The sequence below is a fragment of the Macrobrachium rosenbergii genome, chromosome 13, assembly GCF_040412425.1.
Source record: "Macrobrachium rosenbergii isolate ZJJX-2024 chromosome 13, ASM4041242v1, whole genome shotgun sequence".
In the NCBI taxonomy this organism is placed as follows: Eukaryota; Metazoa; Arthropoda; class Malacostraca; order Decapoda; family Palaemonidae; genus Macrobrachium; species Macrobrachium rosenbergii.
Window position 1 is genome coordinate 2,597,520 of NC_089753.1, and position 22,149 is coordinate 2,619,668.

Consider the following 22,149-nt stretch of genomic DNA (forward strand, 5'->3'; position numbering starts at 1 on the left):
AAATAATAAACTGATGATTATTGCAAGTTTCCAGCTACTTCCAGTTTCAAACCATTATCTGCAAATATTAGAATGCAATGTGTTTCGACATCTGTTTTCTCTGAGCAACAACGATAGTCTACGAACAATAACCTTGACGTTTAGACCAACCTCCGTTCGGCCTGGGTTCAGTCTCTACCATCACTGGTCGCATGCAAGCATGCAGAATGAAAGGACCTCTCGGGACTCGCCTTCTCTCAAAGGACCGCCTTTTTTGCGGTACCAATATGGAAAAACTTTTGAAAAATAACTGATGTTAGTTATTCTAAGATCAGTGAATTTTTATGATAATACGTCTATTATTTTTCAGAATACAAATCAGCGACCTCAGTCCCAGCGATGACATATGACAAAAAATCAAGAACTGCACCAGATATCCAGCGGAGTAAAAGCGAAAAAGAAACCTGAACCTTTTGTCAGCCCTTTCGTACTTTCGAAAAGCCGAACGACGTGGACACTTTACGCCTCCTCTTTGCCTCCGATTTGTCGTCCAGAGCCAAAAACGAAATAAACTTCTAATGAGCTTATTTTTACGACGACGTATTTGCATAAGTCACCCCACACGAAGGGTCCTGTGGGGTTAAAACAGAAAACGGAGGGGAAAACTGGAGAGGCGATCGTCTTTTTTCTTTCGTTCTTCATCTTCTTATCTTTATCAGTGTATCATATTTTGATGGACAATTCCAAACCAAATTCGTTCGTTTTATCGTAAACAGTCTTCGCCTCCGGTCTCAGATTTCTACGTTTATTGTACATCAATTCGCTTCTCTGACGTTTAGACAAACGTTAAGACAACGTTTAAAGGCCCATCTCTCGATGGGAATATTAATAAGGCGCCCGTCTTTGGTATGAAAGAGGCGTAACCGTCTTGCAAATATGTTTCTAAAGGTGAATAAAACAAGGAATCTCAGTAATATAACCGAAAATAAATACAAAAATTCTTAACACAATGAAATTATACCCGTGAAAAACACGAACTATCCCCAGGACAATATAAATACATTTAAAAACTGCTGTGATTTTTATGAAAAGGTAAAAATGTTCGACTCCAGGAAATTTACACCATCTCTGAAAAATATGACAAATTATGAAAATAACCCAAGTCCATTCTCAATATTCCTCTGGACAAATAAAAAACACGACGAGTTCTTAAGAGAATAAGAGAAATTGTAAAAGCTCTTGCGACAAAATAAACGAAAACCTTGATTACAGATATAATTAAAATTTCAGTTGATTTTATTTTAAAACTTTTGGTCGAAAAAAAATTGAAAAACCTTGAGACAATATTAATAATGATTCGAAACATTCAGAGGAGAAAAGAAACAATAAATCATTGAAACATGTTCAGAAAATGTAAAATTCCTCTGAAAGTATATAAATAATTCTTGGATCTATTCGCCACGGACATTGTCTGAGGCAATAAAAGCAAAGCTTCCCTTTCGAGTCTCTTGAAGGAAAAGAAGCGGTGACAGATGAAAAAGAAAAGCACACCAGCGGCCAGCATTCTCTAAGCTGAAAAGTGCATTCACATGCACTCAGGTCAGTCAGCTTTTCAAATATTTAAAGAAAATAAAGTATCTAAAACGAATAAATAAACTACGTCGTTGTACCGAGAACTTCAGTGACAGTTTGGAAGAAATATAAGGACTCTCCGGGTGGACGAGTTGCTTTAGTGACAAATAAATGGACTTCATACGGAAGTGACATGAATTCAAATTGCACGTTAAGACACCTATTAAAATCTCAAACATACATTGTACATATTAGACAACATCTCTGATATCAGCGCAAAAATGAAATTCCCACTGATTCGCTGAAGTGGGTGGCACGAGCACGAGCTTGTGCAAATCCAATTTTGCAACTGATACCGGCTACACATGGTCGACATTTTTTTTTATTCAAAGAGCGAAGGCTAAAGGGACGGGCAAGCTAAAGCCCTTTCCGAGGCCATACTTGAAGAAAATAAGGACTGGGAAAACTCAAACGAGAGGAGAAAAGGGCACAGTCTACGAATAAATCGACAGAATGCCTCTTCAGAGATGACAGACTAACGGTGTCAGAGGATTAAAGATGTCTGAAATCATGCAGGCACGAAACCACTTTCAGCAAAATATGTTACTTTTGGCGTCTAATCTTTTAAATTGCAGATAATTAAAGCAAAACAAATCTTGAATCATAGAATGGTCAGGTCTGCGTCAAATTGTAATTGTCAGCTTGAAGTCTAAGTAACTGTACGTGCATGGATATTCCGCTCGTGTCAATATCAGGGCCAACGCAATAGTCTCCAACTTTCGATTTTGCGTGAGCCACCGACAACCATGAAATCCAAACTGAAATTCTCTCTCTCTCTCTCTCTCTCTCTCTCTCTCTCTCTCATTCTTACTGGCGAAGCCGCGGACTGTCTCGTAGAGCAGCCATGACGTTCTAACTTAGTCATACAGAAGTACGAAAACTAATAACAGGACTTTCTCCTCAAGACCTTCCCATCAATAAGCTCGTTAGCTAAGAGGCGTCTATAGCATGTTCAAATTTACACACGGCTGTATATACAATATAAATTGATTATATAGGATGTATTTTTATTTTTCGATGAGGAAATCATTCTGTGCCAGTCATTATCCTTAATTATCATCATGTGCACACGTTCGTCTGCAATCTCATATAGAAATGAATGCCAAGTGCGGAACAAAAGGAAAAAAACAGGAGACTTATGGTAAAATTAATTAAGTACAGAAAGAAGAAATAATCTAATAAGTTAATAACACCAATAAACACGCAATAAATCTATATACATGTTTTATATATACATATATAAACTTTATTTATACACACACACACACACACACACACACACACACATATATATATATATATATATATATATATATATATATATATATATATATATATATACTTATATTTATATGTGTGTGTGTGTTTTGTGTGTGTGTACATATATACAAATTTATATATATATACAGTATATATATATATATATATATATATATATATATATATATATATATATATATATATATATAAATATATATATATATGTATATGTTATATACACTCTGAAAAACTTGAGCAATTCCAGCCAAACTTCATATACATGTGACTTACTATCTCGACAAGAACACTGTGTGGGTAAGACAATCACTGGCACCAAAAGGGAGAAGTGAAGGAAGGGGGTGACATGTAAAAATAACCAAAAACGACAGATATTAGCGTCTAATCCATAGTTTTCGAGCTCGCTGAGATGAATAAGGCTTTAGGCTTTAAGTCAAAGTTCAGCTCCGATTGGAGAGCAGGGTGATAAGGGGCGGAGGGGGTGTGACATGTGAAAATAAAAGAAAACAACAGATATTAGTGTCTAATCCATAGTTTTCGAGATCAATGAGATGAACAGTGACACTCCCGATGCCCTTTAAGTCCAAGTTCAGCCCGATAGAAGGGATAAGAAGGGGTGGGAAGGGGGTGACTCTTAAAAATAACCAAAAATGACACATATTAGTGCCTAACCCATAGTTTTTGAGGTCGTTGAGATGAATAATAATAATAATAATAATAATAATAATAATAATAATAATAATAATAATAATAATAATAATAATAATATTCTTTATTGCAGCTCAGTGCCATATACACGGAATATACAAATACAATACACGCAGTCTAGATACATAACATGATAAAAATGATAATCGGCATTATCCATTCAGTTGCTGAAGAAGTAGAAAAAATAGAATTCATAATAATGATAATGGCAGTAATTATATGGAGAATAATAGTAAAAAAATATTAAAAATGATAACAATTAAAAATACAGATGGCAGACGATTAATTTCCAACTAGGGACCTCAGGTGGTTACAGAAGTCAGGTCCAGAAGGCTGAACAAGAGAATTGAAAATTGCAGAACTCTACAATGATATATTCACAGTAGTAATAAAAAAGGAAAAATATCAATAATAACAAGAAACGTAGAAATATAATAATAATAATAATAATAATAATAATAATAATAATAATAATAATAATAATAATTACAGATTCTGGAGATGGCACTTCATAATTGCAAAAATAGAGAATAAGTCGTTTAAGGAACAGACACCTCATTATCCCATCTTTCTCAGAATTTAGTTCTCCTTCTTGCCTCACTGCTTAGGATGCTTTGTATGAGCGAATTGCTGCTGTTTCTCAGTCGGGTGATCAGATTGGACATTGTTCGCCTCATAATGATTTTCAAATTATCCAGGTGGTTTTCTATGAACATCTGCGTGGCGGAGTGATAGCGAGGAGTGTTTGAGGTGTCTCAGAATGTCATTCTAAACAACAGTGATACGTCTCATGGTCTCTCGGGTACAGTTCGTCCAAAGGGAACACAAAACCTCCTTGCAATCATGTTCTATGTCTGCCGTATCTTTTAGGTCATCTGTGATAATGTGCCCAAATACGGAAATTCATGCACGAATTCCAGACGATGATTTCCGAGGAAAATTTGCGGTTCTGCAATATGTTTAAGCGATCTCTGGAGCAGCAACATACACTGGGTCTTGGTTTCGTTGTATAGGATACCAAATTCCTCTGCGTATTGGCGGCAGGCGTCGATGAGTCGCTGGAGAACTTGCACTGATGGGGAAATCAGAACCATATCGTCGGCATAACAGAGGTTGTTTATTATCGTTTCGTTGATAGGCATCCAATTGGGAGTGAGTTCAGTTTGACATTCAGGGCATCTGTGTACGTGTTAAACAGGTATGGAGAGAGAATGTCCCCTTGCCGGAACCCGTTTAGGGAGCCGAAGGTGTACGACAACACGTTACCCCATTTGACACAGAATTGCCAGTTAGATATAGAGGTGTGCCTCGTTTGTGCAGCTTCAGGAAGAACTTCAGGTAGTTTACTCGGTCAAATGCTTTTCTCACATCTACAAAACAGGAAAACAGGAGAGGCTGATGATAGGTAATAGTTCATCAATCCTTTCAGGAGCAGATGCAGGTGTCAGTTGAGTGGTTTGCTTTAAAGCCGAACTGGCTGTCAGTCGTGTGTAGAAAGGGGAGAAGTCTCACTAGAAGAACGGACTCAAATATCTTCGATGCAACTGTAGTAATTGCAATTGGGCGATAATTGCCAGGGTCAACTGCATCCTTTAGCTTGTTTTTTATTAATGGTATTAAGTGAACTAAGAGAGAGGAGTCTGGGAGAAACTGGTGAATTATGTATGCATTGAATAGAGCAGCTAGCAAAATGTAAATTATCGGACGGCAGAATTTGAAAGCTTCAGCAGGCAGACCATTGCAGCCGGGCGATTTATTATTAGGTAGGTTGTTTATAGCATCGTTGGTGTTACCTGGCATTATACGATCGGCGAAATGAAACTGAATGTTATCAGTAAGGAGGTTATCTACATCCCTTCGGGAGTCTTGATTGTTTATGCAATTCAGGATAGTGATGAAGTGATAACCCCACATTCTTTCGATAGCCTCGTCACCGACGGCATCTCCTACTCTCTGTGATAGCTTTTTAGTTTTTGGGATTTAGGGATTGAATGTCTTCCAAAGACGAGGGTAATCGCCAGATTCTAATTTTCTAGACATTGCATCAGCTCTTAGTTGCCTTTCATTCAGTCTGCAGTGCTTAAGGGCAAGTTTGAGCTGCGCTCTCGCCTGCCTCGTTAGCAGCGCAAAGTGTCCTTCCCTCGGACTACCATTTTGCCTCCACAGTAAAAACATTTCTCGTGAATGTGTTTATAGATCCTTAACCAAGTCATTCCATCCAGGTAAATTACGAGAGTTGCCTTGACGAGATCTAAAGGCATCCCTGCTGGAGGCAAGAAGAGCGGAAATCATATTCGAATAGAATTCGTTCAATTCTCTCCTATGATGGTCATTTCTACATTTTGGGTTAGTGCACAGTAAGGTGTATACCGGTTGAACTATTGACCGCAGCCTGGTTTCCGTGGTTTCCCTAAAGGGTCTGGTTTTCCGTTTTTTTTTTTTAAACCCCAGTTAACAGCAGGTGGGCGATCAGTTAGGGGGTTCACGGCAGGGAGGGATGGGGTACTGAATGACACCTGTAAGGAAATGTGGTCATAGCCCGTTGCAAGATCGTAGCGAATGTTGCAGGTCACAATAGAATCATGAAGTTGTGGAGACGTGATGCAGTGGTCCAGCCATGAGGTTGTAATTGTGTCCGTTCTGTTTTGCACATAGGTATAGGAGGAGGGAAGGAGGGAGGAAGGGACATTACATCGCTAATTTGGAGAGCGTGATTTTGACAGAAGCGAGTAAGTTCGTTATAAAATTGTTTTGTGTGGTGAGAATTAAGGTCCCCAATTATACAAATATGATCAGCAGTAGAATCGCGAATAATACTGTGTAACTCACCTAGGATCATGCAGTACTGATCAAAATTGTTGTTATTTTCCCAGGGCATATAACGCTAATTATTAGGATCTTAGAGTCCCCTACTGTCACCTTGAAGCCCCAGCAATCTATCACTCCTATAGGTCAACACATTCACCATATTGTGTAATGATTTGTGCCACAGGAAAGAAAGGCCCCCTTTCGGACGATCAGCTACGATGTGAGCGTTTCTTGTAATGCAATGATGCCTTTGAAGTTTTTGCAGAACATGTTTAGGGGAGGAATGTTCCGCTTAAGGCCAAAAATATTCCAAGAGATTATATCTAATGTATCCATGGCAACTCACGAAGAAGGGAAATGAATTAATTGATCATTTGGGTGGGTGGGGGGTTGCCAGTGGGGGTGGGCATTCACTAGCCATGGGAGGTTGACTGGCACTTGCGGTAGAGGGTGACCCTGCGCCGGAACCCCTGCTTGGGGTGTCAGTAAGTTCCCCTTGAGGGGAAGTTGGTCTGGATTAGGTTGTATCTTGACACTTTTATATTAGGACCGAAATTCTCACCTTTAATAACATAGAGGTGTTGAAATAGGCAGGTAATCCTGTAGGCAACTTTATGTTTAATTTTGCATGGGAGTTCGTGGGAGATAAGAGGGTCGGAGCCCTTGAGAAACTTGACTTTTTACTATGGGGTCTAGCAATGAGCGTAAATTGTGAATCACAACGTGACATCTCTTCTCAGGTTTCGGGTGAGGTGATTCACGAATATTGGGCTTCGGTCCAGCAGACAATCTAGATATTTTTCTTTTTTCTACTTGCTTGTGTCTGCCAGCCCCCAATCCCCTCATGATCACTCACATCCTCATCCATGACGGGGGGGTTGGGGGGGGGGAGATAGGGTCAGAAGGCTTATGAGGGCTGGAGTTCGTCACTGAAGATCTATCTTCCACCAGAGTCACTGGGAGGGAGAGGAGGTTGGAGGTCCATCGACCTCCTCAGACAGGTCTGTAGGTGATGTGGGCGCTTCATCCGAGGGAGAGAGGGCAGTTCCTTCATGGGAGGGTATGTCCATTTGATTTCGCGTCGCACCCTCACTTCGCTCGTGTTGTTGTGAGGCAAGGATATAATAGATGCCTCACTCAAAGGAGTCTGGTGGCTTGTTGTGAGACTGTCTAATGATTCTTGTGTTCCTTTGATTTCATCCCAGATCCATGAAAGATTCTTATTTGTTTCCACAGCTTTAAGACTGTCGAATGATTCCTGTAGTCCTTTGATCACGTCCCAGATCTGCGAAAATTTATCTTGTGCTTCCTCAATCTTTTCAGAGGTTTTGTCAATTTTTTCTGAGAGGGATTTTGCTGTTTGAAAGGCATTTTCCAGTGTATGGTACACTGCCGGTAGGCTTAGATCAGTAGGCCTCTTTGGAGGCAGATTGCAGGGGTCATCGGCATACATTTCCACCGAGCAGGTCCGTAGCCACTCAGTGATATATGATATTTTCTTGAAAGAGGATAAGCTTTTTGTGGGTAGCTCCTGGAGAATGGTTTCTGGTATCAGGTCTTTGCATTTTGTATATGCAGCGTTAATTTCCTCATCGGAGAAGGCTGCACTGACAGACTGTATAGCAGATTCGATGTTGGAACAGTTTGATTGGTATTGTATAAAGAAATGACAATTGTTCATGAGTACAGAACTTGTGTGTGGGGCATTGGTATCATTACGCGTCAGGGTCACTGGCACGACGGTTGGAGGTTGGTCAGATGACAGTTTTGTGGTAAAGGGAGAGCCAAGCACTAAACATACACAGCACTCTATTACCCATTTCCCAGGGCCAATAGGCTTCGAGAAGTTGAAACCTGAAAATTTCGAAGGCACTGATTGGGGCAGAATGTAGATTAATATATCTGCAATTACACAATGCTAACTGGCTTACACACTGGGTATTATGTAGGGACACTTTTAACACATTGCCTTCTATGAGAGGTGTAAACACCAAGAGTGAAAAACTCTTCTTTTTTGGTAAAAAACACAAGAGAGAACTCCAACACTTCCACTCCTGACACACAGATTAACTGTTATTATTATTATTATTATTATTATTATTATTATTATTATTATTATTATTATTATTATGATGACTCCCAATGCCTTTTAAGTCCAAGTTCAGCCGTGATAGAAAGCAGGGGGGAGGATGAGAAGGGTGACATATAACAATAACTGAAAATAACAGATATTAGTGTTAAATCCATAGTTTTCGAGGTTGCTGAGATGAATAGTGACACTTGCGATGCCCTTTAAGCCAAGTTCAGCCCCGATAGAAGGGATGAGAAGGGGTAAGAAGGGGGTGAAGTAAAAATAACTGAAAACGACAGATATTAGTGTCTAATCCGTAGTTTTCGAGGTCGCTGAGATGAATAGTGACACTCCCAATGCTCTTTAAATCCAAGTTTAGCCATGATAGGAGGGGAGGGTAAGAAAGGGTGACATGTAATAATAACCGAAAAAGACAGATATTAATGCCAAATCCATAGTTTTCGAGGCCGCTGAGATGAATAGTGACACTCCTGATATCATTTAAGTCTGAGTTCAGTCCTGATAGGAAGGGAGGGTGAGAAGGGGTGGGAAGGGGTAACGTAGAAATAACCGAAAACGACAGATATTAGCATCTAATCCATAGTGTTTGAGGTCACTGAGATGAATAGTGGCACTCCTGATGCCCTTTAAGTTCAGCCCTAGGAAGGGGGGTGGTGAGAAGGGGTGGGAAGGAGGTGACATGTAAAAATAACCGAAAACAACAGATATTAGTGACTAATCCATAGTTTCTGAGATTGCTGAGATTAATAATGACACTCCAGATGAACTTTAACTCCAAGTTCAGCCTCGATAGAAAGTGGGGTGAGAAGGGGTGGGAAGGGGATGACATGTAAAACAACTGAAAACCATACATATTAGTGCCTAATCCATAGTTTTCAGGGTTGCTGTGATGAATGGTGACACTCCTGATGCCCTTTAAGTCCAAGTTCAACTCCAATAGGAAGGTGGATTGAGAAGGGGTGGGAAGGGGGGTGACATGTAAAAATAACAAAAAATGACAGATATTAGTGTCTACTCCATAGTTTTTGAGGTCGCTGAGATGAATAGTGACACTCCTGATGCTCTTTAAGTCCAAGTTCAGCCCTGATAGGAAGGGGAGGTGAGAAGGGGTGGGAAGGGGGTGACATGTAAAAATTACTGAAAACAACAGATCTTACTCTGCATCTTTTCCCTCTTCTATGTGGGGTCAATGTTTCTGACAGCTTTCCTCTACCTGGTTCTGTCAAACACATCATCCTCTAACAACTTTTTATCTCTCAGGTCTTCTCTAACTACATCCATCCACCTTCGCTTCAGCCTTCCTCTTGCTCTCCCACCAGGCATCTCCATCTGCATCACTCTCCTCCCTACATATGTCTCATCCCTTCTCATTAAATGGCCATACCACTGCAGTCTTCTTTCCTGGGCCTTCTTTGATAGTTTTACAACTTTAGTAATTCTTCTTATTCTTTCATTTTTTATCCTGCTCATTCTTGTTACTCCACACATCCACCTGAGCATTTCCATCTCTACCATATCCAATTTCTTCTCGTGCATTCTTTTTACAGGCCGTGTTTCTGCTCCATACATCAAAGCTGGTCTCACTACTGTCTTATATACCCTTCCTTTAACCTTCATGTTGATTCTGTGGTTGCACTAAAAACCTGACATCTTTCTCCAATTTTTCCATCCAGCCTGCACTCTGTCTGTTATTTCTGCATCCAAATTTCCATCATCAGCCACTGTTGAACCAAAATACTAAATTTTTCTACTCAGTTCAACCTTGTCCTTTCCATACTAATCTGGGAGTCTTGATCTTCATTAAAACTTAGGTATTCAGTCTTCTTCCTACCGATCTTTAATCCTCTGTCTTCCAGTACCTTCCTCCATTGCTCTAGTTTTGACTCCACTACTCCTCAGTTGGTGCTGCATAACACGACGTAATTAGCATACAACATGCACCAGGGGGATTGATCTCTTATTCCTCGAGATAGCACATCCATTATCAGGTCAAAAAGATATGGACTTAAAGCAGATCCCTGATGTAAACCAACTCTTACTGGTATCCATTCCGTTAACCCAATACTGCTTCTAACCTGCATTTTTGCTCCTTCATACATGTCTTGGACCATCCTCACATACTTCTCCTGTGTTTCCTTTACTCACATACACCTCCAAACCTCTTGGCATGGGACTCTATCATATGCCTTTTCCAAATCTATAAATACTATGTGCAGTCCTTTCTACTTTTCCCAGTGTTTTTCCATCATCTGTCAGAGGGCAAGCACTGCATCTGTCATTCCTCTTCCTGGCATAAAACCAAACTGTTCTTCACCTACAAATGTTTCTTCTTTAATTCTTTGATCGAGTATTCTTTCCCAGATTTTCATGGTGTGAGACATTAGCTGTATTCCCCCATAGTTTGCACAATCCTGGATGTCACCCTTCTCTTTATAGATGGGCACAATAAAGCTTTCTCTACATTCTTTTGGTATCTTTTCCTGATTGTATATTTTCTTTGCTAGGTCCCACAGCATGTCTATTCTTTCTTCTCCCAGGCTCTTCCACATCTCTGCAGGAATTCCATCTGGTTCTATTGCTTTACCATTTTTCATCTTCTTTAGTGCCTTCTTTACTTCCTTCCTGCTAATATTATGTGTCATACCAAAGTTCTGGAATACATCTTCAAAGAATTTTCTAGGATTTCTTCATTTAACAGGTGTTTATGATATTCTTTCCACCTCTTCTTTATCTTATCCTCGTTGCATGAAACTACTCCATTCCCATCCTTAACCTGTTTTATAAGGGAGCTTTCTTTGGTGTTCTTGTCCCACGACTTTGCAATTTTGTGAATTTCTCTCTCCCCCTCAGGTGTTTCCAGCTCTTTGTACGTGTCATATAATGCTCTTGCCTTTTCTTGTCCAAATGCCTTCTTTACTTGTTTCTTATGTCTTTGATACTTCTCCTTATCACCTTGCTGTCCATACTTTTCCCAGATCCTTTTTGCATCCTTTTTGGCTTTCACCACTTCTTTCACTTCATCATTGCACCACCAGGCTTCCTTATTGTCAGGAGGTTTCTTTCCAGATGTTTTTCCCAAAACCTCTCCACCACTCTCTTTATCACCATACTGTTGTGATTCCACCATTCTTGCACTCCCTCTAGCAATCTAACTTCCCTCAATACTCTCTCCTTAAATTCCTGCCTCGCTTCCTCCTCTTGTGTCAGCTTCCACCACTTGATTGTCGATGGGACACGTGCAGGCCTACCTTTTACTGTGTTCCTTAGTTCCAAGTCCGTTACCACCAACCTGTGCTGTGCTGCCACACACTTTCCATTTAAAATTTTACTATTTCTCACCTCTCTCAGATGTGATCTTCTGCACATGAAGTTATTGGTGTCTAATTTATTGCTTCAAGGTCGCTGAGATGAAGAGTGACACTCCCAATGCCCTTTAAGTCCAAGTTCAGCCTCAGTAGGAAGGGGGTGCGGGAAGGGGGTTGATATGTAAAAATAACCGAGAACAGATGGTGGTGTCTAATCCTTAGTTTTCGAGGTCGCTGAGATGAATAGTGGCACTCCCTATGCCCTTTAACTCCAAGTTCAGCCCCGATAGGAAGGGGGCGGTGAGAATGGGCTAGGAAGGTAGTGACATGTAAAAATAACTAAAAAGACACATATTAGTGTCTAATCCATAATTTCCGAGGTTGCTGAGATGAATAGTGACACTCCTCATGCCCTTTAAATTAAAGTTCAATCCCAATAGGAGCGGGGGTTGAGAAGGGGTGAAAAATAAAATGTCAAAAATGACAGATGTTAGTGTCAAATCCATAGTTTTTGAGGTCACTGAGACGAATAGTGACACTCCCGATGCCCATTAAGTCAAAGTTCGACCCTGATAGGAATGGGGGTGAGAAGGGGTGAAATACAAAATGTCAAAAATGCTGGGCAATGTAATTGAAGCAACTATCTTAACAGGTGAGAGAGAGAGAGAGAGAGAGAGAGAGAGAGAGAGAGAGAGAGAGAGAGAGAGAGAGTTACAAGGAGTTACAAGGATTAGGATGTCTCAGAGACTTTTTAGTTCATCCGTGGAGACATCATGTGCTCACTTATCTCTGGGAGCAGGTTTTACTGTTCAACAAAGTGTTCTAATGATTTAGAATTGTCTAGCTTTCTTTTAAACTCTTCCACACTGTTGCTGTTGACAACTTCTGCTGGCAGCTTATTCCATGTGTCACATATCTTGTATGTGAAGAAGTTCCCACAATGAGATGTGTTGTATCTCTTCAGTTCTAATTTCCATCCATTATTTCTGATCTGGTTTTCGTTTAATGTGAAGAGGTTACTGTCTACATTTGCTATGCCTTTCAGTATTTAGATTGTTTCTTTTAGTTGTCCTCGCAATCGTCTTGTCCTGAGCCATACAGGTCGGGCTTTCTAGTCGTCTTTGGTAACTTATTTGCCTGATGGATGGAATTAACATTGTGGCTCTTGCTTGTATCCCTTCCAATCTATATACGCCCTTTCTTAGTGCTGGTGATCAAAACTACTGCATATTCAAGATGAGGTCTAACTATGGATGTGTAGAGCTGCAGCACCGTTTCCTTGTTTCGTATCTGAACTACCTCTTTATGTATCCCACTAGTTTCTGTGCCTTCTTTTAAGCTTTTATGCACTGTTTTGTAGATTTTAAGTCCTTGGCATTAATGACTCCAAGGTCCTCTTCTTGTTCTACACTTTTATGTCATTCCCAAGCAACATGTAGTTGGCATGCGGGTTGTTTGTTCCTATTTGTAACACTTTACACTTATCCAAGTTAAAAGGCATTTGCCATTTTTTTTTACCACTCTCCTATTTTCCTTAGATCATTTCTTAAACTTTCCACTGTATCTGGATCTGCAGCATTTACATCTAGTTTAGTGTCATTTGCAAATTTGGCTCTGGTAGTTAAGCTTACATCAATGTCATTGATGTAAATAAAAAACAAGAGTGGGCCAATGACAGAACCCTGAGGAACTCCGCTTGTCACATCTGCCCATTCTGATTCTCCACCGTTTATTATGACTCTTTGTTTTCTATTAGTTAGCCAGTCTTCGATCCAGTCTGCTGTTTCTGCTACAATTCCTAAGGCTCTAACTTTTGTTATCAGTTTCTTGTGTGGAACTTCGTCAAAGGCCTTTTGGAAATCTAAGTAGAGTATATCTATTGCTCTACTACTGTTGTAAATACCAAGCATGTTATGTAAAAACTCCAAGAGGTTTGATAGGCAGGATCTGTTTTGTCTGAAGTCATGTTGACTGTTTAACAACAGGTTGTTTCTATCAATGTGATCCACAATTTAATCTGCAATTATGGATTCGAAAATCTTGCAAGGGACGGACATTAGACAAATTGGTCTATAATTTCCTGGCTTTTCTCTTGGACCTTTTTTTGTAAATGGGGGGGCACATTACCTAGTTTCCATCCTTTTGGTGCCTTTCGTTGTTCTCTAGATTTTCTGTAGAATTTATATAGGTGAGGAACTATCTCCTCTTTTAACTCTTTAATTTCTCTTGGATGAATCCCATCTGGACCAGGAGATTTGAACTTGTTTAGTTTTCTATTTTGTTTTTAATGCCTTTTTCTGTAAATACTATTTTGTCGAGCGGTTCTGCCCCTTCTTATTTAATGGCTGGTTCAGGGATCGAGGTAGTGTCTTCAATTGTGAAAACACTAGTAAAAAACATATTCAGTAACTCCACTTTTTCCAAGTCTGAGTTCACTAGGTTTCCTCTATTGTCTCTTAAGGGACCTATGCTATTTTTTATTGGCTTCCTACTATTAACATGCGCAAAGGATTCTTTTGGGTTTTCCTTACAAACTAATGCAACTCTCTTATCCTCATTTATCTTTGCATTTCTTACTAATTTGTCAAGACAGAATGAATAAATAAAAAGTTAAGTCAGATAGAGCTGTGTGGAGGAGGTCTGGGTATTTAACTGGGCAACCAGTTGTTTAATAAATAATGATTCAAGGATAGGTGGTTCATATGTGTTAGTTGTTTGGCCTATGATACAGAAATCATTTCTTTCGATATATGTTTTACAAATTTTTTAGTAATTTGCGTGCGAACTGCCTAACCTCGAATCATTATTTATTAAACAACTGGTTGCCCTGTTAAATACCCAGACCTCCTCCACACAGCTCTATTTGACTTTACTTTTTATTTATGCATTCTGTCTTCTGCCTTCTTTGTATAAGGTTGGCTAGTGGTCTTTGGTCTTGCTCTTGTGTTTGTTTTTCATCTGTTTTTTATCTGTCATTTTATCTGTTTTGTATTTTATGAATTTATTGATTTTAAGAGCAATTTTTAGAGTAATTTTATTCATTATTTAACAGATTCCCTGATGATGTAACTGACTCATCACACAATGTTGGAAATTTAGTACGTTTCCATGGTCCATCTTATATATGCTATATATATATATATATATATATATATATATATATATATATATATATATATATATATATATATATATATATATATATATATATAACATATATATATATATATAGTATATATATATATATATATACATATATATATATATAAAATTAAAAACTTATAATCACCATTAACTGACAATTGAAAAGTTTCTTCAAAGCAAAACAAGTAAACAATGTTGTGAAGTTTCTTCAGCGCATAAACAACGATTTTCTGTCCTTCTGCGTATAACGCTGTATAAAACAATCGGCTACTTCAGTGACTCCCCAGATGCGGCAGATTGAGGCTGCTTTGCACGTCTCCAGAAAGCGCTGCCAGACGCATGATCCATGGCTAACTTTAACCTTAAACAAGATAAAAACTACTCAGGCTAGAGGGTTGCAATTTGGTATGTTTGATGATTGAAGGGGAGATGATCAACGTAGCAATTTGCAGCCCTGTAACCTCGGTAGTTTTTAAGATATGAAGGCTGACAGAAAAAGTGCGGGTGGGCAGACAAACCGGGACAATAGTTTCTTTTACAGAAAACTAAAAATGCAACACGAAAGTTATCCTAGTAACACATTTCTGAAAAGAGGGCGGGAGAAATCGATAGTGACAGACAAGAGAGGTAAAAAGGTTTCGTTACGGGGAAGGGCTTTCGTTGCGTCATGAGGGTGTGACTGGGGTGGAAGGCTTCAGGACTGCAATGACGGAAACTTTAATTCTTAATCGGCGCGTGAGAGGAAAGTGTTCCCCGGCTACCTAAGATCTCAAATGGGAGATTGGCAGACTAGAGTCTCGGTAGACTACCCCGAAAGGAAACACCAAAACTGTGAAAAAGGTAAAAAGAAGAGTTGCTGGTAGAAATGGGAAAAGGAGACAGAATATTTAATGAGGCTCTTCTCAGCGCAAATATTTTGTTGCTTGAAATGTATCACTATTATTATTATTTTTGCCGCCGTTGATGCCGATGCAGATGTGAATAAAGGAGACGAATTAAAAGTAGGGTTAAGGCCCTTTCCTTGTCAATGCTAAGTGCTACTGAAACCTACAACAATCCTTAGCAGTCTTGTCTTGTCTAAGCAGCAATGTGATACAATAAGGCCCTGAGGCAAACACAGTAACTATAAGGTACATCTGCTTTTGCTGACGTAATTATAGTTACTATCTTTACACAGAGGATCTTGTACTGGAAGGATGCTACACTTAAAGATAAAAAAACAGAGGCAAACATGCCGCATAATCGCGAGTGAGTGTATGCGCTTTTTTGTTCTATAACATAAAACTCATTCTCTGACGGATTTTTTTAATGATTAATCCATATGCAGATTTTCTATGAAAAAAAAACTTTTATAAAAACATCTATTCCAAAAAATGGATTTTTTAAGGGGAAAAGCCTAAACGTTATACAGATTTTTTCTATGAAAATAATTCCCTTACAGATTTTTCTAAGAAAATAAGGTAATCCCCATACAGATTTATACAGATTTTTCAAAACAAATAAGCTAATCCCCATACAGATTTTTCTAAGAAAGTAAGCTAATCCCCATAGAGCCTTTTTTTTAGCAGAAAAACGAACTGAATAACCTTCCTTATATCTCCGTTTTTAAATGAATATTAACGAATGATTTTATGTTCTTTTAACCTTTGTCCAAAAGGTAGGCATTACTTTTCTGGTTGCAGAGTAACACGAAGCGAAATGTTACTCTCCGTGTCTGCCTAATTTAGCAAAGAAAACAATCATAACCAAGTTATATCTAATTTCCAGTGAGAATAATCTTTGTAATATTTTAACTAATTCATCAATGAAAATATTCCTTTTAAAGTTATACTAAATTCGTCAAGTTAATAACCATTTTACTGTTCTCCTTAATATATCGGTGAAAATAATCCTTACGATGTTATACCTCATGAATCAAAGAAAATCATCTTTTTCATATTAAAACTAATATATCAAAGAAAATTATACTTTGCAGGTTATTTCTTATAAACAGTATAAAATAAATAAGCCTTTTCAAGTTATACTTAATTCGTCATTGAAAATCATCTTTTTCAAGTACACCTATTTTAACAATGAAAATAACCTGTTAATAGTGATACATTATTTTTCTTTGAAAATAACCCTTTAAAATATGGCTTTTCAAGTTGCACCTAATTTTACAAATTATTCCTTGATATTTGAAAAAAGGTTTCAATTCAAAACCAATATAGCAGCAGTCAAAATAATAGAAATCAACCCTTTTCATGTTATACCTCATTTATCATAGAAAAGAATCTTTTTCGAAGTCTGCCAAAGATATCAAATGAAAATAATCGTTTTCAAATTATACTAAATTGATCAAAGATAATAATTAGTCTAAACTGAGATCTAATTTATCAAAGAAAATAATTCCAGTCAAGTTATACTAAATTCAGCAGTAAAAATGGTCTTTTACGTTATATAATTTATTAATCAGTGGAAAAAATTTGTTTCAATTTCTGCCTGATGTATCAAGAGAACGATTCTTAAGTTGTACCCTGGTTATCGAATCAAGTTAAGATAATACTCAAGAAGTTCTATCTAATTTATCCAAGAAAATAATTATTTTTTATCCAGTTATACCTAACTTATAAGGGAAAATGCTTTTAACATTAGACTTAATTTATCCGAAACATTTGCAAGCTGTAGAAAATTTCACTTGAAATACTCCTTTTTCAGTTATTAATAAATAATCACCATCAAGGTATATCTCATTTATTAATAAAAAAATCTTTTGAGTTATAACCTATTTACATTTGTTAAAATATTTTGTAGTTATACCTCGTTTATTAATAGAAATTTCTTTTTAGTTATACCTCATTTGTTAATAAAAGAAATCTTTTTTTTTAGTTATACCTCATTTATTAATGAGAATGCAGCCTTCCCACTTATACCTCATTTATCAGTGAAAATGATCCTTTTCATTTGATATCCAGTCATTGATGAAGATAACCTTTAATTGATCTGTATTATAAGCTTCATGACGGAATTTATCATGAGACTCAAGAACTTATTTTGATGTCTTTTTGTTTTTCAGGTTGGATTTATTTTTTTATGAAAAACTCCAATCACGATTATTTCTATTTTTTTTCTATGATTTCTTTCATAAGAATACGAAATTTCATTCCATTATTTCCTATTTTAAATACAAGTTCATGGACAAGAGAATCTCCTTAACTATGTATCTCCATTCACCTCTTTCTCATTTTTTAAATCATCGATTTCTTCTTCTTCCTATTCTTTCGTTTTTCTTTTATCTTCTATCTCTCTCTTTCTATCTTCAGAGAGAGAGAGAGAGAGAGAGAGAGAGAGAGAGAGAGAGAAGAGAGAGAGAGAGAATCGTGATTTACTTCGCCTCCCAAACTCTACCTAAGATATTTAACTTTTTTTCAAAGTGCCGGACCAGATGGACCGAGCAGCTTGTGTTGGCCTAGGGACTGCCTTATACCCATCATTCAATATCCTAGAATGAACGGAAACAACAGAGCAGGCGGGAGAGGGATAAATAAAGAGTGGGCTTCACACCGAAAGGACCGATAACATACAATTTTACATTTTTATTGTACCAATACCTGTAGCTTTTCTGGAATTCTGCCTCTCATTTTACCGAAGCTCTAAATATCGGTGGCCTCAGTAGTACGACGTATGCCGAAATTATTTCATATCCTTGATATTTTTTTTTTAACTGCAATAAAGTCGTAACATACATACGACTTATCCAGTACCCATTACAGCATGTTAAAGCTTCTAAACACTTCTCTTCATTTCAGTGCTTCACAGTTTAAATTCAAGCCTTGATCACCACTACCCATTACATTACATTTCAGAAATCTATCTGTCCGAGATTTTTAATACAGTCTACCATTACCCATGACACTCCATTCTATAAATCAACATGTTCATTACTCTTTCTATTACAATTTGAACGTTAATCAATACAGTACCTTTCTTACGCCTACTAACCAGTTAACGCAGTGCACTAAATCCACAAAGCCCTTTAATAATAACCAGTTCTAGGCGAATACAGTTACGGAATCTCCTAAACTTTTTAAAGTTATTTCTCCGTAAATATAGAAACAATACTGTATCGCCTGCAGTACTTTCTGTATTATCAAATGAAAACAAAAAATGAAATTAATTTCCATCAAGTAAAACGCTTTCTTTCATCTACTTTTACTATCTGTGAACATTTCATTTCCTCGGTAGCCTCTTTCAAGTTCTAGAAGGTCATATTTTAGTAGTTTCCTTATCTAAATGTTAGTTATGTCAACTGCTTTATTCACTAGGTTTTCATTATATAGCTTCCAAAGGCAAACAAACACTCCTTAATCCTCTTTCTACCTTAACCGGAGAAAGCCGCAACGTCATGAAAAACTCTCATTCATTTACCTATTTTTTGCGGTCGTACATATTAAAAATAGCATTAGAGGCAAAAATGCATCATCATGTGACAAAATTTATTTCCTTTGTTTCTTGACTGTGGCAAATTTCCACATCAAATTATAAAACTCATGAATAACAGTACTTGTCTTTAGTCTTGAACTGAAAATGTGTTACTTATTATTGCTACCTTTTAATTTAACCTATATCCTTTCTTCTATTTCATGTTTTTCTCTATATTTCAACATCAAATTGCAAAACTTTATAAACCTAATTTCTCGAAGCATTTCAATCAAATGACCAAACTCTTCATTTACCTTATTTCTCACTACGTTTGAGCATCACAGCAAAAACTCATTAAAACCAAATTTTTCACAAACTCTTCTGCCTTATTTCATCTTCAAATTAAAAGTCTGTTTGTCCACTTTCCGGGACAAAGCAACTGACATCCCCATCCCCCTATCAGCTGATTTCCAACTCTAAAAATAACCGCTGCAGACCCCCACAGACGTCGACGGGGGCTATCGGACCCGATCCGTAAAATCGGCAAAAGGCAAGAGAGCATGAACCGTAGAGGCCACGCAGCCTAAGTAACGGTAGGAAAAAACGACCTTACGTTACGTGAGAGGGAAAGGGAACCAGGTCTCCGATGTGCCAAGTATGGGGGGGGGAAAAGAGGAGGGAAAAATGAAAGTTTTATTGCAGGTGCTGACAGGGAGATTGGAATCGGAAGATTTCCATTTAAGATTATTCCGGTAATAAGCGAAAACGTTTTCAGTTTTCGGGAGCAAAAATTTTCTTTAACAGCCTCCGGGAGTCACAGGCTGCCACTCATTCATCACTATCAGGGTTTTCAGTCAGTAGGTTAGGCTGCTTTCCACGTAATACTTCACTTTCTCGCATTTTTTGCTTTCTATATGTCGTAACTGCTCCACCACTCAACACACACATTATATTATATATACATTAACAAATATATATATATATATATATATATATATATATATATATATATATATATATATATATACAGTGATATATTATGTTTGTTGTTGTGTAATTTTTCAATAACAGCCTACATATGGTAGGGATTTGTCTAATATCACACTGTAATTTAACAGACACCTCAATAAAATGCATTTCAGTATTTAATTTATTTAAAAGATCGTCAGTTTTATTTTATATATATATATATATATATATATATATATATATATATATATATAAATTTGTTATTAAACACAAGAACCCTCGAATGTTTTGAAAAATCATCTTTTCATATAGAATAATAATAATAATAATAATAATAATAATAATAATAATAATTAACACTGGTCTACTTATTATAAGGAGAATTAGTCACAACTCCCACGAATAGGAGTGCGCAAATAGGTATGAACCTGTTGACGCTGCTGAACAAGAAGTTTGCACCCCAGGAAGTATATTCAACGATGTTTGGCATTTTATACAAATAAAGTTGTTGATTCTTTTGTATCTGCATAAGCCATTTTGGCAAACTGGAACAAATGAAAGCATTCTAGTTCAAAGCTAGAACTGATATTATATAGAAGTAGATTTCAAGATGAAGATATATGGGTTTATATATATACCTATAAATATAAACAGGACTCTAAATAATGTATAACATTTTATTTATAATTAGCCGTGCTAAATAGCTAGATATAGGCCATGTTTATAAAGATTAGCCGTATCATACCCTTTTAAAAAGAACAAAAGAGGAGGCGATTTATATAATATATATATATAGGAATATATGAGACTGAAATAATTATATTTGGTATGTATATATATATTATCATTTTAAGTTCTTCTATTCGGCCAAAAAAGGTTTTTGCTATCAATTGCAATGGTAATGAATTTTTATAAAAAATAATTATGGATGTGGATTAAGGGGATTGAGGCAATGATAGATATTCATGTGTATAAGTGATTGGAGTGGCACTCATGAACAACAGCAAAAATTTGATCTACAATATTTTGGATATATGACTGAAAAAATATACGATTTGAGTAAGATTATTAGATTAGTATAAAATATTATGCCATATCCCAGAATTTTTTATTATTATCTTATTATAGGTCATATAAACGTGTGATTTTTCACCGTTTGTTCAGCTTCACAGATTACATTTATTATTTTTGTTTCAAAACTAAAAAAACAAGAATTGTTTGGGAAAAAAGTGCTCTGCTTCCATTCTCTGCAAATAGCCTAAGAATTTTCAGACTTGGCTGATAGCTCAATGGGCATCTGCCTTGCTGAAATTGCACCAATTACTTTCAAATCTTAAAACAAAACTAAAATATTCTAGTGTCACTTCTTACCAACATTCTGACATTTACATATGCCAAAATCTGGCACACTCAAACCACTGGGGTTTTTACTAAAGTATTTCATCCATCACTAAACACCTACTATGCATCAATTTCACTGGCATATATATAAATAAATATACCAAATTATATAAATATATAGTTACTCATAATGTATTCTAATAATACTGTACCTTTTAATATAATCATTATTAAATATAAACAAATATAAGCATAACAAACTTTTCTATACGATAAAATCTTACAAAACATCAGCCAAATTGTCACCGTTTTTACGATAAAATTTGTTTGCTCAAAAAATATATGAGCCAAACAATAATAAAAGCAGAAATTACTCACTCAAAGGCTTAAACAAATACATTCACTAAGCACTCATCTTGAACCCAAACATTTTTCAAAATAACACTCAATATATATTTTCAAGTTTTATTAAGTCCACTTACTTTATATAAA